This window comes from Neofelis nebulosa, chromosome 3 (genome assembly GCF_028018385.1).
Source record: "Neofelis nebulosa isolate mNeoNeb1 chromosome 3, mNeoNeb1.pri, whole genome shotgun sequence".
NCBI classification, from domain to species: Eukaryota; Metazoa; Chordata; class Mammalia; order Carnivora; family Felidae; genus Neofelis; species Neofelis nebulosa.
In genome coordinates this window covers 188,874,210-188,885,770 of record NC_080784.1, presented here as the reverse complement: position 1 = coordinate 188,885,770, position 11,561 = coordinate 188,874,210, and the positions used below count along the sequence as shown (strand labels likewise).

Below are 11,561 nucleotides of genomic sequence, written 5' to 3'. Positions count from 1 at the left end.
ATAAAATGCTGTCCAGTCTTTCCACAGGCACTGTCTAGACTCACAAGGGGGGACTGGAGCCTTCTGGTCCCATTGTTAAGGTCATAAATATCGCTCTTGCTGAATTAGCATTGGGACTGCAATCCTTGACTCCAGAAAATGGCTTCTGCAGCCGGGCCTTCCATCACTATGAAGTGACATATATCATCATCTGATATGGATTGGCCAACATAAAAAAAAGCTCTATGTGCACAAATTTTGAGACATTTTACTGAGAAATGGAGCTTGAGAAATTGCCCAATGTCATCCTTCTTCTGGCCCCTCCCCAAGGAATGGATATACATGACTTAGTCTGACAAAGTCATGGTTTAGGAAAATTCCATTGGCCTGGAACTAGGAGAGCTGACTGCATGATTTCAGGGGGATTGAACTTGGCATTGAAATCCCCACAGGGAAAGGTCCTAGAGGGCAGACATCTACATTGGTTTATCCTGCATAGAGCTTCATTGAACAAATCACATAGAAAGGGTAGCATAATAATGCAATCTCTTTGTGCAAGAACTGGTCAATTTGGAAAGCTGTCTTAACTCATGCTGGCCACTTTGGGACCTTTGAGTAAATTATTGCTTCACTGGGAGAAGCTGGCTCATTAGGCTGCCACATATACAGCAAGGATAGCTTTATATTTCCATTCCCAGGAATGTTTGATAGATATTAATGGACTCTATTAAAAACTGGAGGCAGGAAGGATGTCTATTAGAAAGATAGTCCTCTGTTTTATTTCTATTTGCTGTGCTTGCAATCCCTCAACTGTGCAGGAAGAGCGAACACATTCACTGAATGCCTACTATGTGCTGGCCACTTTGCATAGAGTTTTTCTCACTCAATTTGACTGATAATCTCTGTTTTATAAATTAGTGCATTGGGGCTTTGTATTAGTCAGAGCTATCCAGATACACAGAACCAATGGAATGTATATAAAATATATACATGTAGAAATCTATATGTACATAATATATGTATATTTATTATAAGGAATGGGCTTACCCAATTATGGGGGAGATTGAGAGAACAGTCAGTGTAGTTCCAGTCTGAGTCTGAAGGTGTGAGAGCTGGGAGAGCTGATAGTGTAAGTTCCAGTCTGAAAGCGACCAGGCTTGAGACCCAACAAGAGCCAATGTTTCAATCAGAGCCCAAAGGTCCAAAAAGACCAGTGCCCCAGCTTGACTGTCACATATGAACAGTTCCTTCTTACATATTTTTTGTTCTATTCAGGTCTTTCTTGACTGGATGGGTCCTACCCACACTGGAGTGGGTGGACAGGGAATCTCTTTTACTCAGTCTACCCATTCAAATGTTAATCTCATCCAAATACATAGACACACCCAGAATGATGTTAGACCAAATGTCTGGGCACTCTGTGGCTCCGTCAGGTTGACACAGAAAATTAATCATCACTGGCTGAGGGGGTAAAAAATTTGCTAAAAGGCACATAGAGGTGAATGAATGTATTTCTATGTCTCAAAGCTTGAATCTTTCCCTTGCACCTCATTGGCCCTTATGATTTCCTAAGTTGTCCTTCTGTGTGGAACAGTATATATTTTAATAATGTGATTTCTTTTTTTTTTCCTAAAGACTTTAGGAGTTACCCAGCAACTTTATTTCTTGCTATTCCCCAGTGTGCAAATTCCGACTCATTTAAGCTTATGTCATTGTCTGTTACGTATTTATGATCAATTGTATACCCATGACTGTGAGTCATATTACTTTAACATGCTATGGAAACCTCTACCCTGCTTTTAGATCTGTCATCCATCTATGATCACCTGAACTTTTTTAAAGCGCTGACCAAATGTTGGAAACTGGCAAATACTGATAAAATAGAGGTAATAATAATAACCATAATAGTTAATATTTATTGGACATTACTGTGTGCTAGATATGTTCTAAATATTTATGTGTATTAATTCATGTTGGCCTTTCCAGATCTATCATTCTGCTTTCTGTACCTGGAGACTGACCTGCATAGACTACATCATCAAGACTGCCCTCTGACTTCTGGCTGCATAAGGACATTAGGAAGACTTGGCAGAAATTAGAAGGAAAGAAGAGTGTCAGATCTGAGTGTTAATTCCCTGGCTTCATCAAAGGACACTGGTCTTCATGAGAAGGCAGACTCTCCGTGATTCTCCTTTTGGGTTCCAATAAATACTCCCCTCTTCTATCTGTGAGGCTTAGGGGTTATAAGAACTCAGCAGCTAAGATTTCCAAGTTCTTTGTGGCTCCTCCATATCCATATCTTTGATGATAGGCCCTTTGTAAATAAATTCTTCTTGAATTCTAGGGTGAATGGGTTACCATTTCTCTTGGAACCCTGGCTGATACATCATGGAATCTTCAAAAAAATCCTATCAAAAATATACCATTATTGCCCCATTTTAAAAATGAAGACAGTAGATGGGCTTCAGGAGTTTGCTGAAAATCACTCCTCTTGTGAGTAGAGTAGCTGGGATTAGAACCCTGGAAGTCCAGCTTTTGAAATCATGCCCTTAATCACCACATTAAACCTTAATGAACAATCCTTGTTCTGAATGAATCCCCTACCTACAACAACCTAGTTCAAGTCCCTTTTCCACAGAAACCTTCCCATTTTGTTTGACCACGATTGTTTTATGATTCCTAACTCTCAAATTGAGAGTCATCCTCAAATCTTATGTATATACACTTGTTCTATGGTCCCAGAAAGAGCTTATTTGTTGTGAGGGGGTAGAGACCACTGGTTCCCTTTTTCACTTCTGAGCAAGTAGCTCAATCCTAGGAACAGGGCACATTCTTTATTTTTTATTTTTTTAAAATGTTTATTTATTTTTGAAGGGGAGAGAGATAGAATGTGAGTGGGGGAGGGGCAGAGAGAGAGGGAGACACAGAATCCGAAACGGGCTCCAGGCTCTGAGCTGTCAGCATAGGGCCTGATGCAGGGCTCAAACTCATGAGCCATGAGATCATGACCTGAGCCAAAGGGGGTGACTTAACCAACTGAGCCACCCAGGCACTCCAGAACATGGCACATTCTTAATAAATATTTGCTGATTGATTCAAAAGTTTACTTACACTCTATAAATAAATAACACAACAAGGAATATTTTCTTGAAAGTGTCAGAATATGGAAAGAAGTAGGCCGATAAAGTTGAGTGGCAAAATCATGGGTCTGGAGGCTCTTCCAACTCTTCTTTTCCAGCAATGTGACTTTGAAGGAGCCATTTAACTTTTTTGGGCCTATTTCTGTGAAGGTAACTACCATGTTGTGTCTCCGGTGTCTAACATGAATCTTGGCATCAATTAGACACTTGGAAAATATGTTTTAAACGAATGAATAAATGTGTATTTTTTAAAGTAAACCTTACCCCATGGTTTCCATATTTCCCATACCCAGTTTCCCCTATTATTAACATCTTCCTTTAGCATGGCACATTTGTTATAATTAATGATTAATTATTTATTATTAATGATTAATAATTCACTATGATTATGAACTAACATTTAAGCTTTATTAAAATTTCCTTCATTTTCACTTAATGTCCTTTTTGTTGTCATTGTTACAGGTGCCTGTCAGGATACTACATTACATTTCATTGTCATGACTCAGACTTTTTTTGTTCTTGAAGACCTTGACTGTTTGGAGTGGTATTGGTCAGGTGTTTTGTAGGATGTTGCTCTTTTGGGATTTGTCTGATGTTTTTCTCATGATTATAGTGGGGTTGTGGGTATTTTCATTACATTGCATCAAGGCCACATACTATCAACCTGACTTATCACGTTGTTATTGACCCTGATCATTGTTGCTGAGGTAATGTTTGTCAGGTTTCTTCACTGTAAAGTTTTCTTCCTTTCTATACTGTTGAAGAAAGTCACCATGCTCAACTCATACTCAGGGAATGGGAGTTATAGTCTACCTTCCTGAAGCAAAGTACCTACATAAGTTATATGGAATTCTTCCACATTATTTGTCTCTTATTCCCCATTAATTCAATCCTTTATTGTTATCAGTGTGGATTCCTGGATATTTATTTTATACTTTGGGTGATAATCCAATACTACTGTATTTTATCACTCATATTGTTCCAGCTTTGACCATTCAGAGCTCTTTTGATTAGCTCTTGGATCTCTTTGACATATCCCCATCATTGTGGTTTGATTTTTTTCCCCCTAGAATTCCCATACTTTCTGGAAATTTATGATGCTCTAAGCTCATTTTGTATATTTCCTGTTTCAATCTTAGAATCAACCATTTCTCCAAGGAGCCCTGTTTCCTTTCATTGGAAATGGTATTAGAAACCAAGATTTGAGCACAGGGTATACTCAATGAGAGTAAGGAATGGAATAAGGAATAGCAAATGTTTCCCAAATAAGGGTCCCATGCCCCCAAAAAACCCAAAATGATTTGTGGTGCCTCGAAGGTGCTGTCCACTGGATGACATGGAGAAGGTGTTTATACCTTTACACCTTTATACCTTCTTACCTTTACTTTCTTGTAATCTTTATGTTCAAAGAGAAAATTTTCATTTGATCCTGGCAACATCAGATTTGGGAATTTACTTCTCTAGCAAAGTGAGTAGACCTCAGACATTGAACTTCAAGCAAGCAAAAACATCTAACTAGAATATAACAATATTATTTTGTCTTGCTTGTGTTCATTTATATTATCATCTTCAATTTACGGAAAAATTCAACTAGTCCATTTCTAATAGCAGTGTATATTTTTTCCTCTTAAAAGATGCTAAGTAAAAAATGTAAATAAATTTATAGAAAAAAGTAGCATGTCAGTGGTTGATATAATGTGGAGGAAATGGAGAGTAAATAATTTGAGTTTGGAAACAATTTAGAAGGAATAATCTTGAGAATCTCTTACAGCTCTAGAATTTGATATCTATGTCAGCCAGCATTTGTGATCTCACACCCATAGCTGTGTGCAATTTGTGAGAGAGGGAATATTTTGAATCTGAATCACAGAAGGAAAGAGAGGACACTGTTGAGAACATTGAAATGCATACAGTCATTTTCTTGCAGTTGTTCTTAGCCCTGGATCTATCAGCCCTAACAACCAGGCGCTGGCAGAGGGTCAGGTGAGAAATGCTGGGTAGTACCTCAAGGGAGCTGAGACCTTGAGATCAGAGAACTACAAACCAACGGGAAAGTTGATTCTAGTAGCATCAATGGATATCCTCAAAATGCTCATGAAAAATGAAAATATAAAGCAAATAATTGTGACAAGCATATTGTCTAATTAAGATGAATGGGACATGCTTCTTATGCATTTTTAATCTGTTAAATAAACAGCATATTAATAAGGCTTAATTATAGCACCACATACTTAAAGTGACTTTCTAAAATAAAGTTTGTTTTGATTTAACATATGCTTTTTTGTGTGTTTTCTCAGCACTTTTACAAGCCTCATACACAAATAACATCTTGAAATAAATCTCTTGGATGTGATCACCATCTTGATCAAAATTTCTTTCTTTGAACTTCTTGGATAATTCAGGACTGATAAAGTAACTTCCTACTTTTAAGATAAGCATCCTTTCAGTGCTTACGTGTAAGCATTGCAGAAATGACCCTTTCTTCTTTGATCATGTTTTTTCATGCTTCCATTCTTTCATTCCCATTCCACATTTAGGTGGTCAGCATATGCTGTTGACATGCTAGGTCAGAAATAGCTCCTCAATCTGCCTCCCACCCTTTACATATTTGGAGGTTGGCCACAGATTCTTTGTCTGTCTTCCCCTCAAGAGGTAGGGTGAATTTCCTCTCTTTGAATCTGGGCTAGCTGCTATCTCTTTTGACCAAAGGAGTGTAATGGATGCATGGTCTTCATAAAACCAGCAGCTTTTGCCTCAGCCTCTTGGAGCCCTGAGACATCAATAAGAGAAACCACATGGCGAAGCTCTGAGGTTGCCAAGAGAGGGACAGAAGCCCAGCTGAGCCTAACCTTGCAACCATTCCCAGCAATGTGATTCCTGGCAAGTGAATAAGCCACTTGCATATTCCAAACTAGCCCTGTCTGACTACTTGAGATTCATGAGTATAATAAGTGATTGTTGCTATTTGAAGGCACTATTTCTAGAGATATGTTATGTGGTAGAGAACTAGGGTGATAATTATTTTTTCAAACATTGTTTGTCTCCCCCTGCCTTTCCCTGAGAATCAGAGCTCCCCACCCAGCTGAGGTTAGGTTTTGCAACCTGATTTGTGGAACTCCTCCCTTTGCAGGGATTATAACTCCTCATCTCACTGACATCAGACTTGGCCACGTGATTTGCTTTTTTGGCCAGTAAAATATGAGCAGAAATGACAGGTCACTTCTATTCTCAGGGATAGAAGTTTTAAGAGTCATCATATCATTCTATCCTCTCCCTTTCTGTCAAGAGAATAAGAATGTCCCAAATGAGGGATGTTCCTTTGGCCCGAGTGCCAGAATGAAAAGGACATGGAACAAAGGGGTACAGCTGACCCACAACCAACATGTGATACGGGTAGGAAATATCCCTTTGTTAGAAGTCATTGAGATTTTAGGGTTCTAGATGGAGCCACTAGGGTAATCATCCTGAAAGATAAGCACTATGATGTCACTCACCTATATTAAAGACACCGTGGTCCATGTGGTCTTCCACGATTTTGTTTCATCTTACGCCTTCAGTCTTGCCATGCACATACCCTGCGATTCAGCAGGGCTTGCCTTGATTTTTCACCTTTGGAGGTGTAGGTCATTCTGTTTGGCATATATTTTCCCATTTTTCTACCTGGAATATCCCCTTTAAGTCCCATTTACTTTATAAAGTCTTTCCTGTTTCTCCTGGACATTAGCCCCTCCCATTTTAGTGTTTCCATAGTGATAATGGTGATGATGATGATGATGATGATGATAGTGAAGGGGATGGTGATAACATAACTCTCTTTATGTGCCAGGAATTGTCTTCAGTATTTTACAATTTCAATTCATTTAATCCTTGGTATAACCTCAGGAAGCAATCCTAGCATTTCCATTTTAAGTGGGAAGCTGAGGCAAAGAGAGGTTACACAAATCACTCGAGGTCACACAAGCGTTAAATGCACTAGCCAGAATTTAAACCCTGGGGTGTCTAGCTCCTGGATCAGTGCTCTGTATTGCCACAATGCACTGCATTTACAGTTCAAATTTCCATGATAGCATTTATAAATTATAACAGAGTTATCTGTTTTCATGTATTTGTTGGGTAGACTGTGAGTTTTTGCAGGTAAGGGACTATGGTAGTCAGTTTTATACCTTTAACACAAAGTCAGGCACACAGAAACTCAACGCATAATTTTTTTGCTAAAGCAGGGTTTGAATTTAGTTCCTAGAATTTTGAGTCCAATTTTTTTTTCCTCCCTCACATTAGTCACCTTCATTTTGTGTTGCTTTTCATCTTACCATTATAAATGAATTCTGGAAATGCATCTGTTCTATTAGTTGAAATAGTAGCTAAGACATTTATTGAAGACGACTACTAATTCATTTCAATTATTTCCTTTAATGTTACAATAATTATGATTCAAAAAGGAATGCTAATGCTATGAGAACTTGTTGTGCATGTTAAGATGGAGTCTAACCTCATAGCATCTCCTTCAAGGTCTCACATTTCTTTTCTGGATTGTTCCCCACTCCTCTGTCTCAGCTTGTTATAAATCACCTGTGACCTTTTGGTTCAGTTCTTGATTATATTGGTTATAAAGCTCTTCTTTTCACTGACAATCCCTTTTTTTCCTCACTTAGAGGTTGTTGATCCTTTTTCTTCTTTATGATTAAATTTCTCTGGAAATATACACTCTCCTAATACCAATCCTACTCTTCCTCCCCCTCATCTTCATCATTATACAGATGTTAGCTGGGATTGGCCCCTTGCCTCTAATATCCCAAAAAGTTAGGTTCAGACCATGATCCAAAGAAAATTTAACACCTATCTTAAGGTTTGCATGCTCTAAGGATTTTCATGTTCTATAGCTGTGGCTCTGAGATTCTACTTTTACTGAATTATTTCACTTTAGAGAATATCTCATTTCTGGACTTTATTATCCATCAACTATAATACATGGACTCAGAAACAGAACTTAGTCATTTTCTATAAACTCTACTGTGAAAACCTACAGACACCAGAATTTTCTGTATGTGAAGCAGGTTTTCTTGCATATTGGTGGGTGGGATTTACTCATGTCAAAAGTATGAATTTGTCTGAGACTTCTGATGTCCATCATGCTGTATGGCCATTCTCATTCTTCTACCTCTTCTCTTCTTTATTTCACTGGCTCCCAATAAAGCATTTTGGTTCAGTCTGTTCTAGCTACCAGAATGCTGTTAATTTCTAGCTACCTTTTTTTTTTTTTTTGCCTTGGTTTCCCAGAATATATGCCCCATCTTCCTTCAACAAGCAACCTCTCAGTGTAATTCCTCCAGAATAGTTCCTCCAGGTAGTTTTGTTTCTACCCTAGGAGACATTGTTGTGTGAGCTATTAAGATACTTTGCTTTGCCTTTCTACAACAATTTGTTTTTCTTTTATTAGCCCTGTGAGATAGGGAAGATAAACACAGGTATCTCACATGTGTTATTAACAGAGATTCCACATGTGCCCCAATGTTTAAAATACAAAGTTTGTATTAGAGGAGGCTTAAAGTCCACTCCATATATTTATATGTGAACAAGTCTTAAAATTGAGGGAGAATTCAGAGATCATCTAGTTTTAGGAAGATATCATGATCTCTACAGATAAGATACCTGATGCCCAGAGAGTTTCAGTGGTTTGCTGAAAGTGAGACTAAATTGTGAACTGTGGCCATAAAATACATTGTCTTCTATTTCTTTAGCCAGTGTCTCAGTTAAGAGATAGTCTGTGTAAAGTGTGGGATGAGGCAGTAAGGGAGGAGCTGAGCGTGCATTTGGTGCCCAGATGAAGGTCACTGGGGGAAAGGATTCATTGGAGAATATTTAGAAATGATTCCAAGGAAGTGAATGATTCCACTTAAGTGTAGATGCAGTGTAGGAAGTGTCTATGAGAATGAGGATTTTTAGAAATGCATTATTAGTGTCTTTATTCAACTTCCTGTTCTTTTACTCTATGGCCAGTATCTTTGGATGGTTAAAGTTACAACAGAAAGGAAGAGAGTTATGCTGTCCTATTAAGATATCAGCTCTTATAAAGACAGGCAGCTACATGTTTCACAATCATCTCCCTCAACATATATTCATACAATGATGTTTTTTTTTTTTTTTCTGCAAAGGACTAGGTCAACAAGTTTAGTTTATCAAAAGGAATTCCATTTCCTCATTGACTTTAAACAATGAAGCCCTTGAAACATTCAGTCAATACACATCTCAGGATAGAACAAAGGAAGCATCTGAAAGGAGGATTAGTAAATTACTTGCCTTCAAAATTCAAATAAAACTGCACAAAAGCAGTTCTCTATATTCGCTGGTAATTCAACAAAGAAAGCCAAACGAAGTCCATAGATCCAGGTGATGTAGAAATGTTCAGCAAGCTGAAGGTTGCACGAAGTGGATGTTCAAATAAGGATCATTTTGATGAATACAATAGTGAGATGGGTAATATGAAAAATGAATAATTTAAAAAATATGGCAGTTAATGTATGATCTATGTATAATTACAATAACACAGAGTTTGGAATTAGAGAAATAACTGAACTGAAACTGTTGGTTGGAGTGAAGTGAAGGGAGCCCCAAACTTATTGAACACCTATTATGTTATAAATGTTCTCAGATATGTTGTTTTTTAACATAGCCAACTAGAAAGCACTGTAGATAAGGCCGTTATGACTCAGTGGCTAATTAGAGAACTTCGTGCACTGTTCTCATTCATCTTTTCTATATTTCATTTTTCACTTTATTGGCACAGGATTTAACAATAGGAAGACATAGAGATGAAAAGGAAGGATGGGAGTGGGGACGGGAAGGAGAAAAAAGCCAATTATCTCCTTTCTCCCTTTTCTTGCCCCTCTAGAGTGATGGAGACTGCCACAACAATGATCTTCAGGGGATGCAACTTAAGCCAATTTAAGTAAAACAAAAATAAATATCTGATGCACAGAGGCAAACATCAATTTATAAGATAAACATCTTTATAAGAATTGTGCTAGGTTTCTGTTGAGGTAAGGGATTCTTAAGAATAAGATCCAAAAAGTTTGTGAGGAGTTGTATGGAAATAGATTTGAAGCATGAATTTTATCTTGGCATGGAAACTGAATAATGAGTAACCATGGCCAGTTGACCTTTCTCTGGCTCAGTCTCTATATTTCTTAAAAGGCAATAATAAAATCTTTCTTTGCCACCTCTCTTAGGATAAGCAGGTTTCTTGGTTACCTGATGATATATAAATCACATTTCTTTTCCTTTATTATCATTGTCTCTAGGAGTAGAAGGAGTAATGAATTGCAGGGGTTGTCATGATCTTATTAAATATGTTAAGATATTATTAGGTTATAAACAATAGAATTGGGACAATTTATAATATGGCTTTGAAATATTAGACCTTAAGAATGAAAAAAAAGGCATAGAGCTGCAAATTTAGCCGACAAATGCAGTCAGTAGAAGGTTAGAAGGGAAAGCCAATCTGAGGCTAGTGCTGAGTAAAGGGTATTGATGAGTTGTAGGGCAAATAAGCTGGCTTGACACTGATCTGTCCACGCCAGGCATAACTAGGGGCTTGTAGGTAAGAAGACGAAATGGGTCGTGAGGGTAGCAACCTGGTTCACGTTAAGAGCACTGTTTGGGGATGGCAAGTCAACTGGTTGAAGACAGAAAAGTCAGTCCAAGTGCAAAGCACAGGCAATGTCAAGAAGCCATAGCCATGTTCCAAACTTGTATGATTACACCTGCTTATCTTCTCCAATCCTAGCGAGTAATAACGTTGCTTACATAGAAGGCACTCATATTTCTGCTGGATTCAACAGAGAATCACACTATGTTTTTAAAAGAGAAAAGATACATTAATGGTTGCTGTAAATTGGACTTACCCACTTTATAAAATAACTTGTGCCTCAGAGAAAATGATCCCACTCAACACTTCTTTCCCTGAATTGCTCTCAAAGGCTTAGTGCAGAGCAAGAAACCGTTTTTATCTCCAAGCTGAAATGTCTCTTGAATTTGGACATTTCCAGCCAGAGCTTTTGGCTCTCATCGCCTTCCATCCACCTCATATATCCGTGGCCTCCGAATGGGCATCCCCGCTACATCTATTGTCCATTTTGCCACTGGGGTTATCTTACACAAAAAGTGCATCTAATCATGTCGTTCTCTTGTTTAGAAGCCTCCTTTTCCTTTTCTTCCGAGTTGCTCTTTATTCAGCTTTAATATTTCTTCAGGTTCCATTCCTACTTTCCAGCATGTATACCTGACCTTCTAGCCCTGATGAATGTTTTACCAATGCCCCCAAATGCATGATTGTGTCCTTGCAGATGCATGTATTTTCTCTCCCTTTAATGAATAAACTCTTAATCATATTTTAAACTCATATCCTCAAAGAAGCCCATTCTGTTTATGCTAACATCCCCTCCT

At 38.0% G+C, this 11,561-nt stretch overlaps 1 long non-coding RNA gene across 1 annotated transcript; it reads left to right on the top strand.

Moving 5' to 3' along the window:
* The first annotated feature begins 1,160 nt into the window (after positions 1–1,160).
* Positions 1,161–5,389, top strand: LOC131507762 (uncharacterized). Its single transcript, XR_009259690.1, has 2 exons — positions 1,161–1,865; positions 1,966–5,389. It is a non-coding gene; the product is annotated as an uncharacterized LOC131507762 (long non-coding RNA).
* The last annotated feature ends 6,172 nt before the right edge of the window (positions 5,390–11,561 follow it).